The 11157-nt window shown below is 38.7% G+C and overlaps 1 non-coding gene across 1 annotated transcript; it reads left to right on the top strand.

The window, feature by feature from the left end:
• The first annotated feature begins 10362 nt into the window (after positions 1 to 10362).
• Positions 10363 to 10470, top strand: LOC130937522 (small nucleolar RNA R71). Its single transcript, XR_009068737.1, has one exon. It is a non-coding gene; the product is annotated as a small nucleolar RNA R71 (small nucleolar RNA).
• Positions 10471 to 11157: the final 687 nt, after the last annotated feature.

The following is an 11157-nucleotide window of genomic DNA, read 5'->3' as shown; positions in this document are numbered from 1 at the left end:
GTAATCCTACCAAATTGTGGTCCATGAAATTGTGTGGTATAATCAGTGATCGAGCATCATCTCTTCTTATGAACATTTAAACCAAGGGATTGGGAATTTGTTTGTTTTTAGAGAGAATTGGTGAGCCAAGGAATTGGGATCCAATCATATAAGATTGCCAAGCAAGATTCAATGAATGCATTGGTTGAGGAAGAGATGAAAATGTTTTGATTCGGAGATTTCAATATCTCCTGACCCCAATGAACTCCCCTCTCTGATCTATCCCTTTCTATTTACATTCTGCAAATTTCAATTCATGCAATCAACCCCATCCCTTTTAATTTCAGCAATTTACTTTCTCGCACCTTAATTCTCGCAATTTAAGTTTCTGCAAATTTCATTTCCTTGCAATTTACATTTCCCGCCAATTTACTTTATGCAAATTCACATCCAATTCTTGATTCCGCTCAACTAACCAAACTTCTAATTCGAATTGCTCATTCAACCAATCCTTGTGGGATTCGACCTCACTCTATTGTGAGTTTTTACTTGACGATAACCGGTGCACTTGCCGGAAGAAATTTTGCCGATCGTGCAATTTCTTAAATCGTAGCATAACAAGTTTATGCGCATCAAGTTTATGGCGCCGTTGCCGGGGATTGGTTTTTGATTGACAATTCTCCAATTGGAAGTTAACTAGATTGAGCAATTTTTCTTTTCTTTTGTTAATAGTTTTTGTTTCAGTTTATTACTGCTAATTTCTGCAAATTTTAATTTGTTTTCTTTGCTTATTCACTTGTTAGCATACTAACCACTAGCTGTTTGTGATATTGCCTCACTATGGAATTTCCACTATCTTTGGATGAGTATTGTTTGAGACTGAGCACATTGCAAAAAAGAAAGGAGTATCCATTATCTTTTGGTCAATCAAAATTCATGAGAAACTCTCCACCACCACGGAATGATTCATGTTATTATGCTCATGGTGGGTGGGAGTATCAGGAACAGGAAACGGGGTACTTCCCAGAGCCACAAAATGGTCCATGTTTTGGTGAATTTGATCACGACTCAAGTTGTGGCTGGGAAGATCAAAACCAAAGAGATTTCACTTATTCACACCCCATTCATCAAGAGCCATCACCTCTTAATTATCCAACCTCACCTCCTAGTTTTACATATCCAAATTCTTCATCACTTGAGCATTTCTCAGCACAAAATTCCTTCTCAAATTCATACAATTCATTTCACTATCCACAAGACTCATTCCACTACACACAAGAGTCATACCACTACCAACACTCCAACCAAAGACTCTATCAGCCCACACAAAACACATACTCCCAGCCACCATATCACAGCCAAGATAATCAACCTCATCAACCCAATCCGAAACAACAATTTCAAGATCAATTAAACAGGATAGAAGGAATGCTTGCAACTATGGGCAGAGATGTGGCCGATTTGAAAGGCTTTAAGGAAGAAATGATATCCAACCTACAAAATCAAGGTGCTGCCATTCAAAAGCTAGAAGCACAAATTGGATATCTATCAAAGCAAATCCCTACCCACAATTCTTCTAGTGATACCATGGCAAACCCAAGGGAGGAATCAGAAGAACAAGAAAGGGAGAAAGTCAATCAAGGGAGATCACACTCCAATGAAACAGAGAGTTGCAAAGAGGAAGGGTTTATTGAACCACAAATTCAGGAAGCTTTTGATGAACAGGATACTCCAACTGTCCAACAACAACCAAGTTCTGAGATCAAGGATGTGAAGGTAGTAGAAACAAGCACCAAAATGAGGATTGTGACCGAGAAACAAAGGACCATATCCATGAAGAAGAGAAGGTCGAAGAACAATCCAACTCCTGAGCCAACAAGCAAGTTCACTCAAGCCAATCACAAGGGAAAGCTTGCTGGAAAGAGGCATTCACAACAAGGGGCACTAACTAGCTCCTTTATCCACTTGAAGTCATTCCTCTTAACAAACTGGAGGAAGAGAAAGAAAGTCAGGAACAGCATGTCAAGCTAATGACAGTAAACGAGCGCTTGTTGGGAGGCAACCCAACCAAAGGTAGTTTTTCTTTTCTAGTTATTTCAATAAAAGAGTTAAGTAGATTTATCTGTATTGCAAGGAGCTAAGTTTGGTGTTGCACACCAAAACAATTCAAGGGTGAATGTGAGATTCTAAGTTTGGTGTTCCACCAAAAACTTCATTAAAAGCACATTTCTACCTCAGCATGACTAGTCACTAGCTCCAACCAATCAGGGAAACTACTTAAACAATAGTTTAATTTCTAGTTCATAATTTCTTTTTCTAGTTCATAGTTATTTTATTAATAAAAGCACATGAGGTTTTCTGCATATGATCCAAATTGCTGCATATGGCAAGGAACTAAGTTTGGTGTTCACACACCAATCTAAGTTCAGAGGCCTACAAACATACATGCATGCTAACCAATTCTCAAAGTGCTTGGGGAACAAGCAACTTCTAATAGCTTTGCAGGAAGACAATCAATCTCATGGAAGGAATATACATCATCATCAAAGAGAACACCAAGGCTAGGAAGGATGATGAACAACAAAGAAGATGCTAAAAGGTTGTATTGTCACTTAATTGCTTGTACTTTGAATTGCTGATATTGGAAGTTTGCATGCACCCCTGCTTTAAGTTTGAGTCATTGCAGTTTTTGTTTATCTGTTTGTTTAATTTCCAAATAAGTGATAGTCTAAGTGTCTGGATAAACTTCACTTGCTTAAATGCATGCTTGCCTTGCTTGTTCTGTTTCCAAAAATAAAAGAAATGTTTGAACAAAAGTAACTCAATTCCATTTGGTAAGAAATCAAATAAGATTAAGTGGTGGTATACATGTTTGATTGAATAGTCAGCTCACTAAGAAATAAAGTTAGAATTGTCACTTTTAGTGGAAATTAGGATGTTGTCTATGGATCTTGATGAATAAATGTCTTTGGCCATGAAAAAGAAAGAAAAAGAAGAAGAAAAAGCCACTGAAAAAGGGCAACCAAAAAAGCAAAAAAAAATTGAGAAAATAAGCTAGGCACCAATGGTTTGAACTTCTGAGACAAATGCCTGTGGTGTTTATGTATTAAGGATATGCTTGGATGAATAGGTTCTAAGGAGTGTTTCAACACTTGGTAACTTGGGTTAACTAACCCGGGATTATCAACCAAAAGTCCATTATCAAGAGCAACCTAAATACAAAACATTTAGTCACACAAAGAGGTGCTGGGCACCAATGTCTCAAGAAGAAATGTGAACTAAAATGCCTGTAGTGGATATGTGTAGTGCACTGATAAGAAAAAGAAAATGCCAAAGGCTTGTGCAACACATGACACTGAGCAACAAGGAGCAAATAAGCTCAAAGAAAAAGAAAAACAAAGAAAAGAAACTTGCCAAGGATATGTGAATAACAAGAGGCCATAGCAGTGTTTTAGTGGAAACATAAAAAGTGACATTCTTACCTAAGAAACAATAAAGTGATGCTGCAACAACTTTCTGCATGAACACCCCATTAATCAATGTCAATTACTTACTGATATGGCTAATGAATTTACTTTCTGTTTCATTCTTTCTTCTCAAATAATTCAGAACTTGCTTGGGGACAAGCAAGGATTAAGTTTGGTGTTGTGATGCCAAGGCATCTTAGGCTAGTTTCACTAGCCTTTTTCTTTTATTTTTAGTTGTTTTATGCATTTTCTTGAGCCTTAAGTAATCATTTGGGCCAAATAGTCATGCTTGTCTTAAATCATTCAAACATGAAGATTTTGATGCAAATTCCATGAGTTTTTAGTTATATTCCTTGAATGCTATGAATGGAAGAATTCTCATGAAATTTTGCAAGACTTTGATGCAATGGTTTGGATGATTTCAGGGAAGAAGAGGCTAGGCAAAGAAGCAACAAAATCAATAAAGGAAGCTTGAAGATCATATGTGCCAAGCCATATAATGTTATAACTGGCGTTTAACCTCCAGTTTAACCTTAAACTGGAAGTTAAACGCCAGAATCATGAAAGCTGAGAAAAGAGGAAACTGGCGTTTAACCTCCAGTTTAACCTCAAACTGAATGTTAAACGCCAGAATGAGAATGGCACCAAGGGAGTATTTCCACGTTTAACCTCCAGTTTGACCTCAAACTGGAGGTTAAACGTGTTCGAACCATATTATGCACCAGGGAGCCATTTCCACGTTTAAGCTCCAGTTTGACCTCAAACTGGAGGTTAAACGTGTTCGACACAATTTCTCACCAGGAGCATTTCCACGTTTAACCTCCAGTTTAACCTTAAACTGGAGCTTAAACGTGTTATATGGAACAGCTTGACCATGCCATCTTCAAACATAAATAACTTGAGCTACAAAACTCCAAATGAGGTGATTCAAAATGCATTGGAAAGAAGACACCTAGAGCTTTCCAAGCATATATGGCATGCATGGTGGATACTAAAAATTGAGGGAGAAAACAGCCCCGTAATGTGCATAGAAGAGCATAGTACCAACATGCAATCAGGCCAGCTGACCTCTTCACCTTCCATGGAGCATAACTTGAGCTATAGAGATCCAATTGAGGTGCTTCCAGTTGCGTTAGAAAGCTGACACCCATTGCTTTCCAACGAGGTATAATAGTCTATATTTGGAATCAAATTGGCAAGGTAGACAAGAGAACAAAGTGACGACTCAAGAAAGGGGGGTGCAACGTTTGAGTGTAGTTTAATGGATCATTATCCTTTTTGGATCAATTATGTCACTCTACCCTTCAAGCAAGCAAGGCCCATCAACAACACCAAATCAAGGCCACAAGAATCATCTAGAATAGTTTGTTTTCATTTGAATGTAATTTACTTTTAATTTCATTTTCATTTGTAATTTAGGGAGCCTATTTAAAGGCCTTAGTTTCTGCATTTGAGAGGCACTGGAAAAAAACGGGGATTGAAGGGGAATCCAGCCCCTGACTGGGGGATCGGAACTTTTTTTGACACTTTGGAACTTTTGATCATTTTGCTAGTTTTCATACTTTGTAATTGAATTCAGAGCTATGACTCACTAAACCCCTTTCATTGGGTTAGGGAGCTCTATTGTAATTCAATGAATCAATAATAGTTTTATTTCCTTCTTCAATCTTTTCTCTTGAATTTTGTTAGAAAGCTTCTCGATCTAATTCCATTGGGTGATTGTCTTGGGAAAGAAATTACCCATAATTGGAATCCTTCGGAACCTTGGGAAAGGAATGGAGGATTCATGCTAGAGAAGCTTTCTCACAGTGAATTGGATTGGGGTTTGGATGGATATTGTGACATGTAATCCTACCAAATTGTGGTCCATGAAGCTGTGTGGTATAATCAGTGATCGAGCTTCATCTCTTCTTATGAACATTTAAACCAAGGGATTGGGAATTTGTTTGTTTTTAGAGAGAATTGGTGAGCCAAGGGATTGGGATCCAATCATATAAGATTGCCAAGCAAAATTCAATGAATGCATTGGTTGAGGAAGAGATAAAATGTTTTGATTCGGAGATCTCAATATCTCCTAACACCCAATGAACTCCCCATCTCTGATCTACACTTTCTATTTACATTCTGCAATTTTAATTCATGCAATCAACCCCAATTCCCTTTACTTTCAGCAATTTACTTTCTCGCAATTTAAGATTCTGCAATTTTCATTTCCTTGCAATTTACATTTCCCGCCAATTTACTTTATGCAAATTCACATCCAATTCTTGATTCCGCTCAACTAACCAAACTTCTAATTCGAATTGCTCATTCAACCAATCCTTGTGGGATTCGACCTCACTCTATTGTGAATTTTTACTTGACGATAACCGGTGCACTTGCCGGAAGGAATTTTGCCGATCGTGCAATTTCCTAAATCGTAGCATAACAAGTTTATGTGCATCAAGTTTATGGCGCCGTTGCCGGGGATTGGTTTTCGATTGACAATTCTCCATTTGGAAGTTAACTAGATTGAGCATTTTTCTTGTTTTGTTAATTTACTTGTGAATTTTAATTTCTGCACTCTGTTACTTGCTTTTTTCCTTCTTATGCCTTTCAATTCTAGCAACTAACTCACTGACCCACTAACTATTTGAATTAATTCCTCAACTGCTCTAACCATACTCTTCCATTAACCAAGAGTATTCCACTTGTTTGTTGCTTGTGGTGTGTTCGTGTATGACAGGTAGAAGAGGAGAGACATCAACTCCTCCATATACCGAACCAGAGAGGACCCTTCATAGACTTAGAAGGGAAGCAAGAGGGAAGAGAGTACTGAGAGAAGAAGAATCTGAAGGAGAATCTGAGGACAACTTTGAGGAAGCTCTAGATCTCAACATGGATAGAGAATTTTACAACCATGAGAGGGATGATGGAAACAATGCCATTCCTGAGAGGAGAGTTCTTGGTTCATACATAAACCCAACCTCTGGGAATTGTGGTAGCAGCATTCAAAAACCACCCATTCAAGCCAACAATTTTGAACTCAAACCACAGTTAATATCACTGGTGGAGAACCATTGTTCATTTGGTGGGAGTGTTAATGAAGACCCAAACCAACATCTCACCAAATTCCTGAGAATTTGCGACACTGTGAAGTCCAATGGAGTCCAGGAAGATGCCTATAAACTGCTCTTGTTCCCATTTTCACTTAGGGACAAAGCAGCTAAGTGGCTGGAATCATTCCCAAGGGACAGCCTAACAACCTGGGATGAGGTGGAGAGCAAGTTTCTGGCACGTTTCTACCCCCCACAAAAGGTCAATAGGCTTCGATCTGAGGTTCAGACTTTTAGACAACAAGATGGTGAGACGCTCTACGAGGCATGGGAGAGGTTCAAAGAATTGACAAGGAAATGTCCACCCAACATGTTCCCTGACTGGGTGCAATTGCATATTTTCTATGATGGACTTTCTTATGAATCAAGGAAGGCTGTAGATCATTCATCAGGAGGTTCATTGAACAGGAAAAAGACTGTGGAAGAAGCCATTGAAGTGATTGAGACAGTGGCTGAGAATGAGTACTACTATGCTTCAGAGAGGCACAACACTAAGGGAGTCATGGAGCTGAACCATGTTGATACAATTTTAGCCCAAAACAAGGTGTTTGCCAAGCAACTAGCAGAGCTCACAAGGAAATTGGACACAAAGCAAGTGGCTGCAATACACACACAAGATCAAGAGGAAGTAAGCATTGAAGGAGGTGATTGGGAAGAGGCCATAGCAGTGTTTGATGGATGCAATGAAAAAGTGATGATTCTACCTGATAAGAATGAAAAAGTGATGCTGCAACTTTCTGCATAAAACCCTTCTTATGAACTTCAAATGCTTGCTAATATAGCCAATGTAATTGCTTTCTGTTTCATACTTTCTTCTCAAATATCTCAGGACTTGCTTAGGGACAAGCAAGTATTAAGTTTGGTGTTGTGATGCCAAGGCATCTTAGGCTAGTTTCAGTAGCCTTTTTCTTTTATTTTTAGTTGTTTTATGCATTTTCTTGAGCCTTAAGTAATCATTTGGGCCAAATAGTCATGCTTGTCTTAAATCATTCAAACATGAAGATTTTGATGTAATTTCCATGAGTTTTTAGTTATATTACTTGAATGCTATGAATGGATGAATTCTCATGAAATTTTGCAAGACTTTGATGCAATTGTTTGGATGATTTCAGGGAAGAAGAGGCTAGGCAAGGAAGCAACAAAATCAATAAAGGAAGCTTGAATATCAAATGGGACGTTTAAGCTCCAGTTTAAGGTTAAACTGGAGCTTAAACGCCAAAATCATGAGAAGAGAGGGAATGCTGTAACTGGCGTTTAACCTCCAGTTTGACCTTAAACTGGAAGTTAAACGCCAGAATGAGAAAGGAACTAAAGAAGCATTCCACGTTTAACCTCCAGTTTAACCTTAAACTGGAGGTTAAACGCCAGAATGAGAATGGCACCAAGGGAGTATTTCCACGTTTAACCTCCAGTTTGACCTCAAACTGGAGGTTAAACGTGTTCGAACCATATTATGCACCAGGGAGCCATTTCCACGTTTAAGCTCCAGTTTGACCTCAAACTGGAGGTTAAACGTGTTCGACACAATTTCTCACCAGGAGCATTTCCACGTTTAACCTCCAGTTTAACCTTAAACTGGAGCTTAAACGTGTTATATGGAACAGCTTGACCATGCCTTCTTCAAACATAAATAACATGAGCTACAAAACTCCAAATGAGGTGATTCAAAATGCATTGAAAAGAAGACACCTAGAGCTTTCCAAGCATATATGGCATGCATGGTGGATACTAAAAATTAAGGGAGAAAACAGCCCCGTAATGTGCATAGAAGAGCATAGTACCAACATGCAATCAGGCCAGCTGACCTCTTCACCTTCCATGGAGCATAACTTGAGCTATAGAGATCCAATTGAGGTGCTTCCAGTTGCGTTAGAAAGCTGACATCCATAGCTTTCCAACGAGGTATAATAGTCTATATTTGGCATCAAATTGGCAAGGTTGACAAGAGAACAAAGTGACGACTCAAGAAAGGGGGGTGCAACGTTTGAGTGTAGTTTAATGGATCATTATCCTTTTTGGATCAATTATGTCACTCTACCCTTCAAGCAAGCAAGGCCCATCAACAACACCAAATCAAGGCCACAAGAATCATCTAGAATAGTTTATTTTCATTTGAATGTAATTTACTTTTAATTTCATTTTCATTTGTAATTTAGGGAGCCTATTTAAAGGCCTTAGTTTCTGCATTTGAGAGGCACTGGAAAAAAACGGGGATTGAAGGGGAATCCAGCCCCTGACTGGGGGATCGGAACTTTTTTTGACACTTTGGAACTTTTGATCATTTTGCTAGTTTTCATACTTTGTAATTGAATTCAGAGCTATGACTCACTAAACCCCTTTCATTGGGTTAGGGAGCTCTATTGTAATTCAATGAATCAATAATAGTTTTATCTCCTTCTTCAATCTTTTCTCTTGAATTTTGTTAGAAAGCTTCTCGATCTAATTCCATTGGGTGATTGTCTTGGGAAAGAAATTACCCATAATTGGAATCCTTCGGAACCTTGGGAAAGGAATGGAGGATTCATGCTAGAGAAGCTTTCTCACAGTGAATTGGATTGGGGTTTGGATGGATATTGTGACATGTAATCCTACCAAATTGTGGTCCATGAAGCTGTGTGGTATAATCAGTGATCGAGCTTCATCTCTTCTTATGAACATTTAAACCAAGGGATTGGGAATTTGTTTGTTTTTAGAGAGAATTGGTGAGCCAAGGGATTGGGATCCAATCATATAAGATTGCCAAGCAAAATTCAATGAATGCATTGGTTGAGGAAGAGATAAAATGTTTTGATTCGGAGATCTCAATATCTCCTAACACCCAATGAACTCCCCATCTCTGATCTACACTTTCTATTTACATTCTGCAATTTTAATTCATGCAATCAACCCCAATTCCCTTTACTTTCAGCAATTTACTTTCTCGCAATTTAAGATTCTGCAATTTTCATTTCCTTGCAATTTACATTTCCCGCCAATTTACTTTATGCAAATTCACATCCAATTCTTGATTCCGCTCAACTAACCAAACTTCTAATTCGAATTGCTCATTCAACCAATCCTTGTGGGATTCGACCTCACTCTATTGTGAATTTTTACTTGACGATAACCGGTGCACTTGCCGGAAGGAATTTTGCCGATCGTGCAATTTCCTAAATCGTAGCATAACAAGTTTATGCGCATCAAGGACCTTGTTTCAGTCATGAAACTTTGAGTGGTTTTGATTAGATAGAGACCATGGTTGCTAAGTCAGAGTGGTTCTGCTTAGAATTCTCTGTCTTTTGCTGAGAAAATGATGGAAAAGGCTTGCCATTGCTAAACCTGTTTCTTCCACCATTATTGTTGTTGAAACCTTGTTGAGGTTTCTGTTGATCCTTCCATGAGAGATTTGGATGATTTCTCCATGAAGAATTATAGGTGTTTCCATAGGGTTCTCCCATGTAATTCACCTCTTCCATTGAAGGGTTCTCAGGATCATAAGCTTCTTCTTCAGATGAAGCGTCCTTAGTACTGCCTGGTGCAGCTTGCATTCCAGACAGATTTTGAGAGATCATATTGACTTGCTGAGTCAATATTTTGTTCTGAACCAATATGGCATTCAGAGTATCAATCTTAAGAACTTCTTTCTTCTGATTCGTCCCATTGTTCACAGGATTCCTTTCAGAAGTGTACATGAATTGATTATTTGCAACCATTTCAATGAGTTCCTGAGCTTCTGTAGGCGTCTTCTTCAGATGAAGAGATCCTCTAGCAGAACTATCCAATGACATCTTGGATAGTTCAGACAGACCATCATAGAAGATACCTATGATGCTCCATTCAGAAAGCATATCAGAAGGACACTTTCTGACCAATTGTTTGTATCTTTCCCAAGCTTCATAGAGGGATTCACCTTCCTTCTGTCTGAAGGTTTGGACTTCCACTCTAAGCTTACTCAATTTTTGAGGTGGAAAGAACTTTGCCAAGAAAGCATTGACTAGCTTTTCCCAAGAGTTTAGGCTTTCTTTAGGTTGTGAGTCCAACCATATCCTAGCTCTGTCTCTTACAGCAAAAGGGAATAGCATAAGTCTGTAGACTTCAGGGTCAACCCCATTGGTCTTGACAGTGTCACAGATTTGCAAGAATTCAGCTAAAAACTAATGAGGATCTTCCAATGGAAGTCCATGGAACTTACAATTCTGTTGCATTAGAGAAACTAATTGAGGCTTAAGCTCAAAGTTGTTTGCTCCAATGGCAGGGATAGAGATGCTTCTCCCATAGAAGTCGGGAGTAGGTGCAGTAAAGTCACCCAGCACCTTCCTTGCATTGTTGGCATTGTTGTTGTTTTCTGTTGCCATGAGTTCTTCTTTGAAGATTTCTGTTAGGTCCTCTACAGAGAGTTGTGCCTTAGCTTCTCTTAGCTTTCGCTTCAAGGTCCTTTCAAGTTCAGGGTCAGCCTCAACAAGAATGCTTTTGTCTTTGCTCCTGCTCATATGAAAGAGAAGAGAACATGAAGATATGGAATCCTCTATGTCACAGTATAGAGATTTCTTGAGGTGTCAGAGGAAAAGAAAAATAAAAGGAAGAAGTAGAAAATTCGAACTTATCAAGGATAGATGGAGTTCGAATTGTGCATTGAG

Source organism: Arachis stenosperma, chromosome 6 (genome assembly GCF_014773155.1).
Source record: "Arachis stenosperma cultivar V10309 chromosome 6, arast.V10309.gnm1.PFL2, whole genome shotgun sequence".
NCBI lineage: Eukaryota > Viridiplantae > Streptophyta > Magnoliopsida > Fabales > Fabaceae > Arachis > Arachis stenosperma.
Note: the sequence above shows the minus strand (reverse complement) of the source record. Positions and strands in the feature narration are given on the sequence as shown.